An 11,207-nucleotide genomic window follows, 5' to 3' on the forward strand; every position below is an offset into this window, starting at 1 on the left:
GGGTTTCTGGAAGCTAGATCCCTCCTAAGATCCATTCAGGAATATCAGTACATCAAGTCCAGCTGTCTCACATACAGCTGGTGTGAGATTAATGGGGTAAAGTCTTCTAGCAAGCTTGCAGCAAGAGAAGCAGCAGCACTAAGTCATGTCCTCCCTGTTTCTTTGGTGGTTCCCTGGACTTTGGGAACCAGGCTTTTTTGTCCCTGTGCAGCCAGCAAAGGTGCAAGCACCCAGGAGAATGGCCACAGCCAGCACTCACTGGGTAATGTCCTCATAAAATCCCAGCATTATGTGTAGATACTCTTACTGCCTTACTCTTACTCTTACATGCATAAGAGTAAGATACTCTTACTCTTACATATGAAAGAAGCAAAAACAGTGAAAGAAAACAGCCAAGCTTCAAAAAGGCACGTGGTGCAAGAGGCTTCCTATTGCAGCTGATGTGAGTGTTTCTTTTATTTTCCCCTATCCTGAAATGCACTGGGGCCTAGCAATCTGTGTTTGGCCTCTTCTTCCTTAGAAATTTATCAGTTTTTGAGATTTGCTGTCTTGGTGTATAGCACGCACTAGAAAAATGCTGAAGAAATACTGAAAGCCAGCACACTCAGTCATATGCCTGGCTCTTACACAGTCTAACATTAGAGCTGCTAGTTCAACTGATGATGCCTGACTTCACTGGGAACCACATAGCAGAGTTCAAATGAGAGAAAGTTTCCAAAGGACTGTCAAGTCACACAGCAATTCATGAATCCAAACTCGGCATGGCATGATCAGCAGGAGGTGATGAGCTCCAGCTCTGTGAGACCACTCTCTGCGCTTCAAGAGCACATCACGTGTGGGCTGCGCATACTCTGGGTACACCACGTAGCCCTTGCAGCAGGACTAAGTCTCACAGAGCCATCTCAACACACCTTACATGCTTTCTAATACAGATTTCCTGCTATAGCATACAGCAGATGTGTACATTTTTGCACATAATAAAGCCAGCCAGCCACATACTTTCCTCTCAGTGGGACTGAGGCCCCAAGGCAGTCGATTTGATCATTGCAAACATGATTGATGGGCTGTTTCCTGAAGGTCCGGTTCAACTGTCAATGAAGTAACAGGACTCAGATCTTCGGACTGAAGAGAGAAAAACCCAAACCACCTGCAATTTACAGACAGTTTTACTTCTGACAGGGAAGAACATTGAGGGCACAAAACCATCCACAAAACCACAAGGAAAGGAGAAGTAGCTGTGGCTTTTGACAATCGGGCTTTGTGGAAAGCACTGCTAACTTATCCACCACATTCCCCTACAGTAAAGTCTATTCCTGCGTCAGACCTTACAAATAACAGAAATGTATTTGGGGCTTATCCCCGTCCCTACCCGATACCTGTCCTTGAGGGGGCCCGGTGTGGGGCGTACCTATAAATCATCAGACACGGCCATGGTGACAGGGGTGGGCTGAGGCCAGGCTGGGATGTCATCGCGCAGGTGGTGGGTCAGGATCAGGCCCGGGGAGGGAAACCCAGTCAGATCCAGCCCCGGGAAGGCCAGGCAGGGGTCTGCTCCCTGCACAGCACCAGCGCATGACCCCATGTGATCTGGGGGGCTGGCTCCCCACATGCTGCTGCTTCCTCTCCAGAACACAGCATCTGCCTCAGTCAGGGCTGCGGAATGCGCTGCCAGAGCCCAGAGGCTCTTTTAGCAAGGAGAGCTGGAAAATGCCCACAGGATGCCAGCTAGAGCCCAGCCCCGAGCCCTGCTGTGGGGTCTTCCTCACCCTTCCAGCAACCTTCCCAACCCCACCAGCCCTGAACCTTCTTCCACGCAGGGATCTTGCAGTGCCATCAGGGAGACAAAGGCCAATGCACTGTGCCACCCTGAACTTAGGAACCCTCCAGCCCCTTCCCCAAGGTGACAATAAAACCCAGATGTCCCACTCCCACATCTCCCCCCGAGCTGGGGGGAGAATCCCACACCTATGGGCAGAAGGAGGGTAAGGGGAGCCCCAGTAGTGCTGGGGTGCAGAGGCATCCCTCCAGGGTGACAGCCTGGTCATGATGGATTATCACAGTCTGCCTTGGGCCCAGCAAAACATCTGGGAGGTCTGCAGAGAGCTGTGCTGGCTGGGGAGAGGGGTGGCATTGGGGCATCTTTGCCGTCACCCAGTCGGCGGCAGCAGGCAGGGCAGGGACTCCCTCTTGTGGCACTGGCCACCCAAGGCTGCCATCTCTGCTCCCAAGGCGGCCGTGGAGCTGCCAGGTCTGCCCGTGGCCTGGCCTCCCCCAGGGTAGGTGGGCTGAGAGCGGAGATGTGAGGGGGGAGAGCCCGGCAGGGTGCAGGGGTCCCAGGAGGGCACTCCTGGGTGCTGGGCAGAGCTGTGGCAGGCCCTGGGATCTGGATAACCATCCCTCCTTTCCCTCTGCTCTGACCGCTACAGCAACCTCTTGCCAGGGGAGGGAGCAGGACCTGCTGCCTGCTCTAGACAGCGAGCATCGCCCCACCTTTCTGAATCCATCTGTGCATGCCCCTCTGCCATGCCCCTCTACCCAGAAGCATGGATCCAAGCCAAGCAAGACTCTGCCCTGGCACTGCCGCCTTGACGCATGTCCCTCTGCAGTGCCAGCCAGCCCACGGCCCCCCACCCAGCCTGCCCACGGCCCCCCACCCAGCCTGCCCAGACCCGTCTGGCCTTGTGCTGCAGCTCACACCTACGCCAAATACACTCCCACTCCCCTTCGCTCTCAAACTGCAACCCTCTCCCATCTGGCTGCGCACTTGCTGACTGCCCAGAAAGATATTTTTAGCACACAAAATTGGACATAAGCAGTTCGCAGCTGCGAGCAGGGTGGAGTAAGGCTGGAGGGACATGGGATGCTGCGTTTTGGTTTGAGGAAGATGTGCTCAGAAATGGGGTTTCCAGCTCTGACCTCCAAGCAGCTCCACATTTGGTCCAGCCGCTCCTGCTCCCATCCCCAGGGCCATCTTCAGCATGTCCCACCCTGGTTCTTGGACAGGGAACCTGGCTAAGCCCAGGAGGTGGGAATGGTAAGATTTGAAGCAGCATCTCAGGTCAGACCAGCCTCCCCCCAAACCCTGCTGCCTGAAGGTGCCACTTTCAATGGTGCCACCAAGACCAATACTTCTGACCTGCTCTTTCTGCCTCCGTTTTCCATACCCAGTTTTCCACATCCCCCAGTCTGCCCTCTGGCAGGGGCGGCATATTGTGCCTGTGGTCTTTCTGCCTGAGTGAAGTGGCTCTCTATCTCCTAGACAAACCCTTCGCCCTGCACCTCCTTCATCGCACAAGCATCTCTACATTGCTCCCGTTCAAATGCTCCACCCGACCCCATGTGCTGGCCCCACATGTCACAGCTCTCTTTCATAGGCAGCTGATGGAGTGCATGTGTTTGGTGGAGTCATGAGTCTCTCCTTCCATACACAGGTCTTAAATAAAGGGCTTGGCATTTCCCCTTTTCAGTTCTCAGCCTGTACAGCTTCCAGAGGAAAGCAAATCCTGAGGAACTGCCTATGCCACCCAGGGTAGCTGGGAACAGAGAAGTGCCCAAAATATCCTGTGCCCGGAAGGAACCAGATGAATAGGAAAGAAAAAGCCAAGTAGCTGTTTCTCCAGTGAACTGGAGCCAGTGGCCTGGTGGAGGGGGCAAGCTGGGACAGCTGGTGGCGTTAGCTGGTCTTCTGGGGGTTGCACAGCCCCACCATCATGCCTGGTGCTGCACCAGCGATGCCTTGGAGGAGGCATCACTGCTGCCGGGGGGACCCTGAGCTGGCACAGCTCCCGCCTGACCCATCCCAGGATGTCTGGCCGTGTCCTGGCCGCGCGGTTGCCATCAGCAGAGTGCTGTGCCTCCCCAAAGCAGCTTCCCTCACACATGGGGCACCGGAAAGCCAAGATCTGGGCTGGGCCCCTGCTCACCCCTTTCCTCAGTGTGTGGCCCTGCAGAACCCCCTGGGAGCCTGCTGGCTTCCCCCAGCCTTCAGCCTCTGACCAAGGCTTGTTGCAGCATGACTCAGTTCCCCACAAAGGCTGGGCAGGTGGAGAAGGAGGGAGGAGGGCACTGCGTCCTGGTAAGTCGGTAAGAGTGGTGGGGAAGGCACGGTGCCCAGAGCCCGGGGAGCAGCTGCCCTTTGTTGTATAAATACATGCATAAAGTCACGTGCATTTCCAGCCCAGGATGAAGCCAAGGGGAAGACCCTGAGCAGACACACAGCAGTGCCACAGCTGACCTGGGGGCAAAGGGAAGGTCCCATCTCATGTGACAACGTCCCATGGGGAACCCCCACTTAGCCTTGCCCGCTCCCCCTTGGCCAGCAGAAATCCCGTGGAGCCCAGGGCCATGAGACAAGCAGGCTGGGGAGGCGGGTTCCCAGGTGGGAGGCAGTGGGGGGAGAGCGTGGATGCTTAGTCCCATAAGAAAGGACTCGCCATGCATCATGGTGTGACTTACATGCCCGGTGCTGGACTGGTGGTGACACACTTGGGTCACCCACAGCTTGCAGCACTGGGTCTGTCCTGGCTGTAATTACCCCAGGAGACCAGTTTGTCCAGTGCTGGTGCAATCAGCCACCACAGAACAAGAGCTCAGCAGGGTGGGGTGACCAGCCACCCATGACACAGGTGGACAGAAATTAGGCCACGGTAATCAAAGGTATTAATGTGTTGTGGTGGCATGCAGGTGCTGCCTGGGAACAGGGCTCCAGCGTGCAGGGCACAGCAGGATCAAAGCCCTGCCCCATTCACCTCAGCTCTACCTTTTGCCGGAGCCTGCAGAGATCCCAGGTCAAGGCAGCCTTACCACAACTTGTCCTGGCTCAAGTGTCATTCGCTTCTGCTGCTGCTGGCCTGGGACCATCAGCCTCACGTTTGCCACTAACGTAGCTGAGTAGGACCCACTCTCCTTCCTGATTTTTTACTCACCGTGAGGTACGAGGCTGCTGTGTGTGGACTGCCCTGCTCCCTCTCTCTGTTGTGTTGTAGGGATGTCCCCACATAGAACAACACCACACCTCCTTTTCTTGCCCTTGTCTTCGTGGCAGACCCTGGCACACCTCGTCTGTGACAGACCCGTCCACACACACCGGTGTGCGGGAAGGTTTTTCGGCCCAGGCCCCATGGAGCATGCTGATGCACTTCCTTGGAGGTCAGCGTGCCTTGGCTCATGGGAGAGGGCAGGAGATGAGAAAGGCTGGCAGCGCTGCTCACGGAGCTCTCTAAACCTGATGGGATTTTCAACAGCCGGGAGAAGCAATAAAGAGCTGTGATTGAATAGGCTGCAAGCAGCATCACGACAGCAACTTCCATGCCGAACACAGCACAGCCGCCTTCCCTTCCCACACTGGGCCATGCTCCAGCCTGTGCTGCCTCAGCCTGCCCTGCCTGGACAGGGTCTGGACAGGGCTCGGGGACAAGGGAGAAGGCTGGGAAGTGCCCCCAGTCACAGGGAGCTCCCAGTCTTGCTGGTGCATGGACTGGAATGGTGCATGGCTGATGCTCTGCTTTCCAGCCCCTCCGACACCTGGACAAAGCGTCACTGTCCACACATGGCTGTGGCATCGGTGACCTCCAGGCGAAAGGCTCCCGTGGACATCCAGAGGCCAGCCACCGTCACCCTGCTCCTCCGTGCCCCGGCACAGAGAGGGGATGCCAAAGGGGAAGGCAGCAGCCGCAGGACAGGCACACGGCTCAGCTCTCCTCTCTGCCCGGAGGTGGCCGTGTCAATGTTTCCCCCTGGGAATGGCCCTGGCCCGTGACCTGCCTTGACCCTGTCCTATTTAGCACAGGCCAAAACTGTGTCAGGGAACCAACCAAGCGGTGTGGCGATTACAGGACCATGCTCAGGCTGAGGAGTTACTCAGAGAGGTGTAGCCTGAGTGACTGCTGGCTCAAGGGTGGGGAGCCCCATGCAGCACCTACCTCTTGCTCGGGCATCTGGGAGAATAGGCAGGGCTCCACAGTCTCTACTTGGGAGCAGGAGAGCAGAAGGGACTGGGGGCATCTCTCACCCATGCTGCTGTGGCTGGGGTGGGATGCGCCCTTCCCAAACAGAAGCTCAGAGCTCACAGGGAAATGGTTCTCCAGCCTGATGCATTGCTTTCCTCCAGAAGGTTTTCGTTTCATCAGCTCTGGGATGGGTAAGGAAGCCAGGTCAAGGCTGAGGATGTTGGTTTGTTAATATAGGGTCTCTGGGGTGGACTGTGCATGTGGGGTTGTTCTGCAGGGTCTCTGGCAGGTCTCATGCATGAGCTATGCATGCTCTTACTGGCCTTTCCCTCCACATTGCTGTGCTGCTTCTGAACTCCTCCCTGCAGCAACGTCAAGCTGTGCAGATCAAAGAGCAGCAATGAACCACAGGTGAAGGCTCTTCCCCAAAGCCATAGGCCAAGACCCACTGGGCACTTTCAGCCCTGCTCCCTGCAGCTGGTGCCGTGGGTCACAGGGCTGCTCCCACCAGCTCAGCTGAGGCCAGTCCTGGACCTGCTCTGATGTGGTCCCACATGGCCCACCACTGCAGCCAGACCACGTTCTTGGCATCTCTGCTCCTGGCTTATGTCTAGCAGAACCACAAGCACTTCAGGGACGCTGCACTGTGGCTGGGGAGTATTACTAATAGCCTGGCAAGAGGCAGGAGATGGAGCAAGGCTAGCACAGCCTCCCAGGATGAGTGTGGAGCTGCTGAGAGCCCCATTTCCCAGGTCCAGGTCAAGAGAACAAGGAGCAGCCCTGTTACCTGTTGGGTAGCCTAGGAGGATGAGTGCATGGCAGGTATGGGAGATAAGCTGTTCAGGCTGGTTCAGGAGCAGGGTGGGAGATGCTGGAGGTGGTAGCATTGCCCCTACCTGTTTGGCACAAGGTGACCAGCTCCTGGTGACCAGTGAAGCTCTCTGCAGTGCTGGTTCACTGCAAGGATGTAGTTGTGCTCACATGGCTGCATTTCATGTCACCGTGGGTCACAGGTGGTACAAGCACAGCCAGAGCTGTCTGTCCCTCCTTTTCAGAGGTGGGAGTTGGGTTTTGTTTTATCAGTATTCTCAGCATTTTCAAATTCACAGCCCACAGGGCTTCCAGCAGGCACACACTCAGCTGGGTTCAGGCATCGGCTGCTCAGTCCCCTGCCACCCTGTTGTGCACCCCGGCAGGGGCACTGGGGTTTGTTTCAGAAGCAGAACAGGGAGCTGAAATCACTGCCCACGACTAAGAGATAGGGATGGAATGCGAATGCTGCCTCCACAGATGTCACGGTACCAGCACCCAGGCATGAGAAGCATCAACAGGAGATAACAGGAGGCAGTGAGGCAAATGCTGCCAGGTGCTGTGCTGACTCTGCTTGTAGAAAGTTAATGACACAACAAATATTTGCAGCCCTCCCGCTGCGGACAGCCCTACACTGGCCTTGCAGCTGGAGTGCCAGGGAGGGAACGGCGGGGAGGCAATGTGCCCGCAAGGCGAGGACCTTACCAGTCCCTGCTCTCAGCTGGACGTGGGCTGCTGCAGCGTGCAGCCATGGTACGGGGCATGCACGGCCCTGAGCTCGCCAAGCTCAGCAACACACAGCGCGCTGGGAAATGTAGTCCTGCTGCATCACCTGTACTGTGTGCTGTTGGGCGTAACCAGACTGCACATGAACCACTGGGGATGGGACCTTCTCCCATGTACTCCGGGCTCCTCGCACTGACCAGGCCTCCTAGCAGGTTGCAACAAATCCTGCTGTGCCCCTCTCTCCTGTTTCCTATGGGGCAGAAGAGGGAGATGTTTGTCAGGGTCCGGCCCTCTCATAAGCAGGGAGCTGGGGAACAGGCAGGACACGGGCAGGTGTGGAGATCTGCTGGGTGATGTGTGGTAATGTGGGAAAAGAACAGAGGTTGTCAGGGGACAGGAGGAGAGAGGACACCTGGGACCAACAGGCTGCACCCACATTTTGGGAGAAAGCACCAAAGAGAGTCATTTGAGTCAGTTGATGCTCCTTGTCCTGCCCACTTCTGGGTCTGCACAGCCCCTCCAGGCTGGAAAACCCTCCTGCAATGAAGCTTGTGCCTGCTCTGGCACAGCTTCACGCACTCACTCCCTGTCAGCCGCCCCTGGACCCTCCACAGCAGCAGCCATTGATTTTCCTGAGTATTTGCAGAGAAGCAGCCTCGGGTATGGATGGGCTCTCACACATGGGTGCAGAGGAGGGGACTACTCCAGTTCTGGCTCTGGGGCTCTGAGCAGGGCAAGCCTTTGGTCAGGGTGGGTTACTGTTGGCTGATCCCAACCAGAGCTGTGCTGCAAGGACCCGGTGCCACAGGTGCTGGTGTGGAATAGAGGTTGGGGGTGCAACGAGCACCAGGCTTTCTGCGTGGAAGCTCCCCTGCATCCCTCGCTGCCCGGCGTGCAGCCTGGCCACCCCATGGCCATGGTGTGCTCTGATCCTTATAGGACACCCCCAGCCCCTGCACCTCTCCAGCACCAGCCTCCCTGGACTGTTAGAAGGCTCTTGCCCCTGCTCTGCCTGGGTGATGCACCATCCCCAGAAGGCAGGGAGAAGATGTTTGTTAATCCCTGAGCCTTCTCCCTGTGAGAGGGGGAGGGTGCAGAGCCCAGATGGAGAAGGGCAAAGAGGACAAAGCCCCCCTCCTCGCCCCCCTGCAGGTCCACAGGAGCAGAGTACAGCCAGGGAGACCCCCTTCCTGCTCTTCCTCACCAGGGCTTGAGGAGCTTAACTGGGGGTTTGCAGCAGGCTCAGCCCAACCTGGCTTTGCACCCAGCTGCCCCAAGTGTACCTGCCTGCACCACGGGAGGGATTTGGGGCACTTTGGACCTTTAGCTGTATCTCAGCTCAACGCTGCTGTGCCAGGCAGGAACAGAGCGTGGTGGAAATAGCACAGCAGAGTTACTAGCACTGATGAGAGAAGAGACTGTAAATCCTGCAGCAGCAATTTCCACAGTCAGGGCTGTCTCCAGGGATTTAATTTATCCGTTACAAGTTAATTGGATGTAAACCGAGTCACTTGTAAGCAGCAGGAGCCCTGAACAAGCAGTGGTCCTGAGCTTCCCTCTGCAAGATGCCTCGCCAGGACTCCTCATCTCTGCTGCAGTGCCTTGACCCTCAGGGGGCCACTGCTTGCATGCACTCAAGGGAAAGGGAGAGGTAACATTTGCTCTCCTTCTGGTCCCAGCTGAGCTGGCTTTGCTCCTCTGAGTGGCTCCCTACGCCAGTGAGGAGCTGGTCACTGGACTGGGGGTGCAGCAGGGTGCTGAGATTTCGGGTACCAGGGCTGTGCCTGGGCAGGAAAGGCACCCACTGCCATCTGAGCAGCTGCAGCTCGCCATCGTGGTGGAAGGGCAGAGCCTGCAGCCTCCTGTCCCCACATGCAGACGCTGGTCTTTCCTCTCCATGCCCATCACAGGAGGCCCATGAAGCTGCTCCTGTCATTCTGTCTGGCTGTTGCCAGCAGGACAGACACATGAGGCCTGGGAAACCCGAGAACGTGGCCTGTTGCACAGCACAGTTCCCCACAGCTGCAGCAGCCTCCAATGGCTGCACACACCATCAATCACCCTGTCAGGCAGAGGCACCAGGCTGGAGCGATACTGTTGAGGAAAGGGATGGCTCAGACCCCACGAGATAGGGACTGGCAGAGCTCTGTCCCCAGGCTCTGCCTTGCCACACGTAGGGAATTTGCCCTGCACAGACCCACTCCCTTCTGTGGACCTGGAAGAGCACAAATACCATGCATTTCTAGGGGTGGGCAGGGGCTGCTCCCACTATAAAGAAGTCAGAAGCTCAGTTCCCTTGCTCCAGCCCACAGGGTTATTCTCCCTCCTGGCATAAGGAAGAAAACCCAGGGCTCATGGTCCATGGTGTTTACACTGTGTTTGGTGGCACCTGGAGCTGAGCACTGGCCAAAAAATGCCACACCAGGAGACACTCCATGTGGCTGCTTTTCCCAGCAGGGAAAGCAGCTAGAGCAGTGCAGTGAATGTGGAGCCAGCCGTACCGCACAGGGAAACAGCTGGAGCACAGCAGTTGCGGGGTAGCCGCGGTGGTAGGGCAGCACAGGAGGGTTGTGGCAGTGCCCAGGGAGGTGGCTGGGGCAGGGCTAGGCCAGCACAGGCAGGTGGATGCCAAGGAGAGCAACAGCGAAATGTGTGGGACAGAGCCAGGGCAGATCCAGCTGCAGGGAGTCCCTGGGCAGGAAGGACAGGCCTGGGGGGTAGCAGGAAGCAGGAGGAAACCGGGAAGAAGTGGGAGAGCTCAGGAAAGGGGGAAATGTGAAGGGGTGCAAGAGGCACCGGGTGCACTGTCACTGAGAGGCTGCACTTCCCTGCTCCTCCAGAGGACAGACCCCACAGCCCCCAGGACACTGTCCAGGCAGGGGTGCGTGCACGGGGAGAATCAGAGCCCCGCATCCACAGCATCCATCCAGCCTGGTGATGGCTGTGAGGAGAGATCTGAGCCTGTAACCGTGGAGCCCATCCTGGCAGCAGCTGCTTGTGTGGGGGGAATTGGACCCACGATCCTTGTATGGCGTGGGGCTGGATATATGGGGAGATCGGATCCCCACGCCCTCGGCCCATCTGCTCAGGGACTGGGTGCTGTGAGGAGAAAGAGAGTCCTGCAGCTACAAGGAGCATCCGGGCAGGGCCCAGGGAAGAAAGGGAGTCCTGCGTTTACAGCGTGCATCCAGGTGCGACCCAGGGGAGAAAGAGCCCCGCGTCCAGGAGGAGCACCCGGGCAGGGCCCGGGGTGCGGGAGGATCAGAGCACTGTGTCCGCGGGGTCGGGGCCCTGCGGGAGGGTCAGAGCACTGTGTCCGCGGGGTCGGGGCCCTGCGGGAGGGTCAGAGCACTGTGTCCGCGGGGTCGGTCCAAGCCGAGCACCGGCAGCTCAGGTCCCCACAGCCCACGCAGGCGCGTACAGACGCGCCAGCTCGGCCCCCCACGGACACTCCGGTGGCCGGGGCCGCGGCGTGCGGGCATCAGGGCGTGCGGGACCCCCGCTGCCCGCCGCTGCGGCGGGGGACGACCGGCCCCGGCCGGTCTCGGCGGCGGCGGGTCCCAAGGAGTTAAGGGCTGTCCCCGCCCCGGCCCCGCCCCGCCGGTGCCAGCGCTCGGGGCGGCGGAGGCGCAGCGCCGGGCCGCGGCGGGGGTCGGGGTGCCGCCGCGCCGCTGCCGGGCCATGAGCGCCGTGCGCCCCGCCGCGCCGCCCGCCCCGCGCCGC

This window comes from Mycteria americana, chromosome Z, assembly GCF_035582795.1.
Source record: "Mycteria americana isolate JAX WOST 10 ecotype Jacksonville Zoo and Gardens chromosome Z, USCA_MyAme_1.0, whole genome shotgun sequence".
Taxonomy (NCBI): domain Eukaryota; kingdom Metazoa; phylum Chordata; class Aves; order Ciconiiformes; family Ciconiidae; genus Mycteria; species Mycteria americana.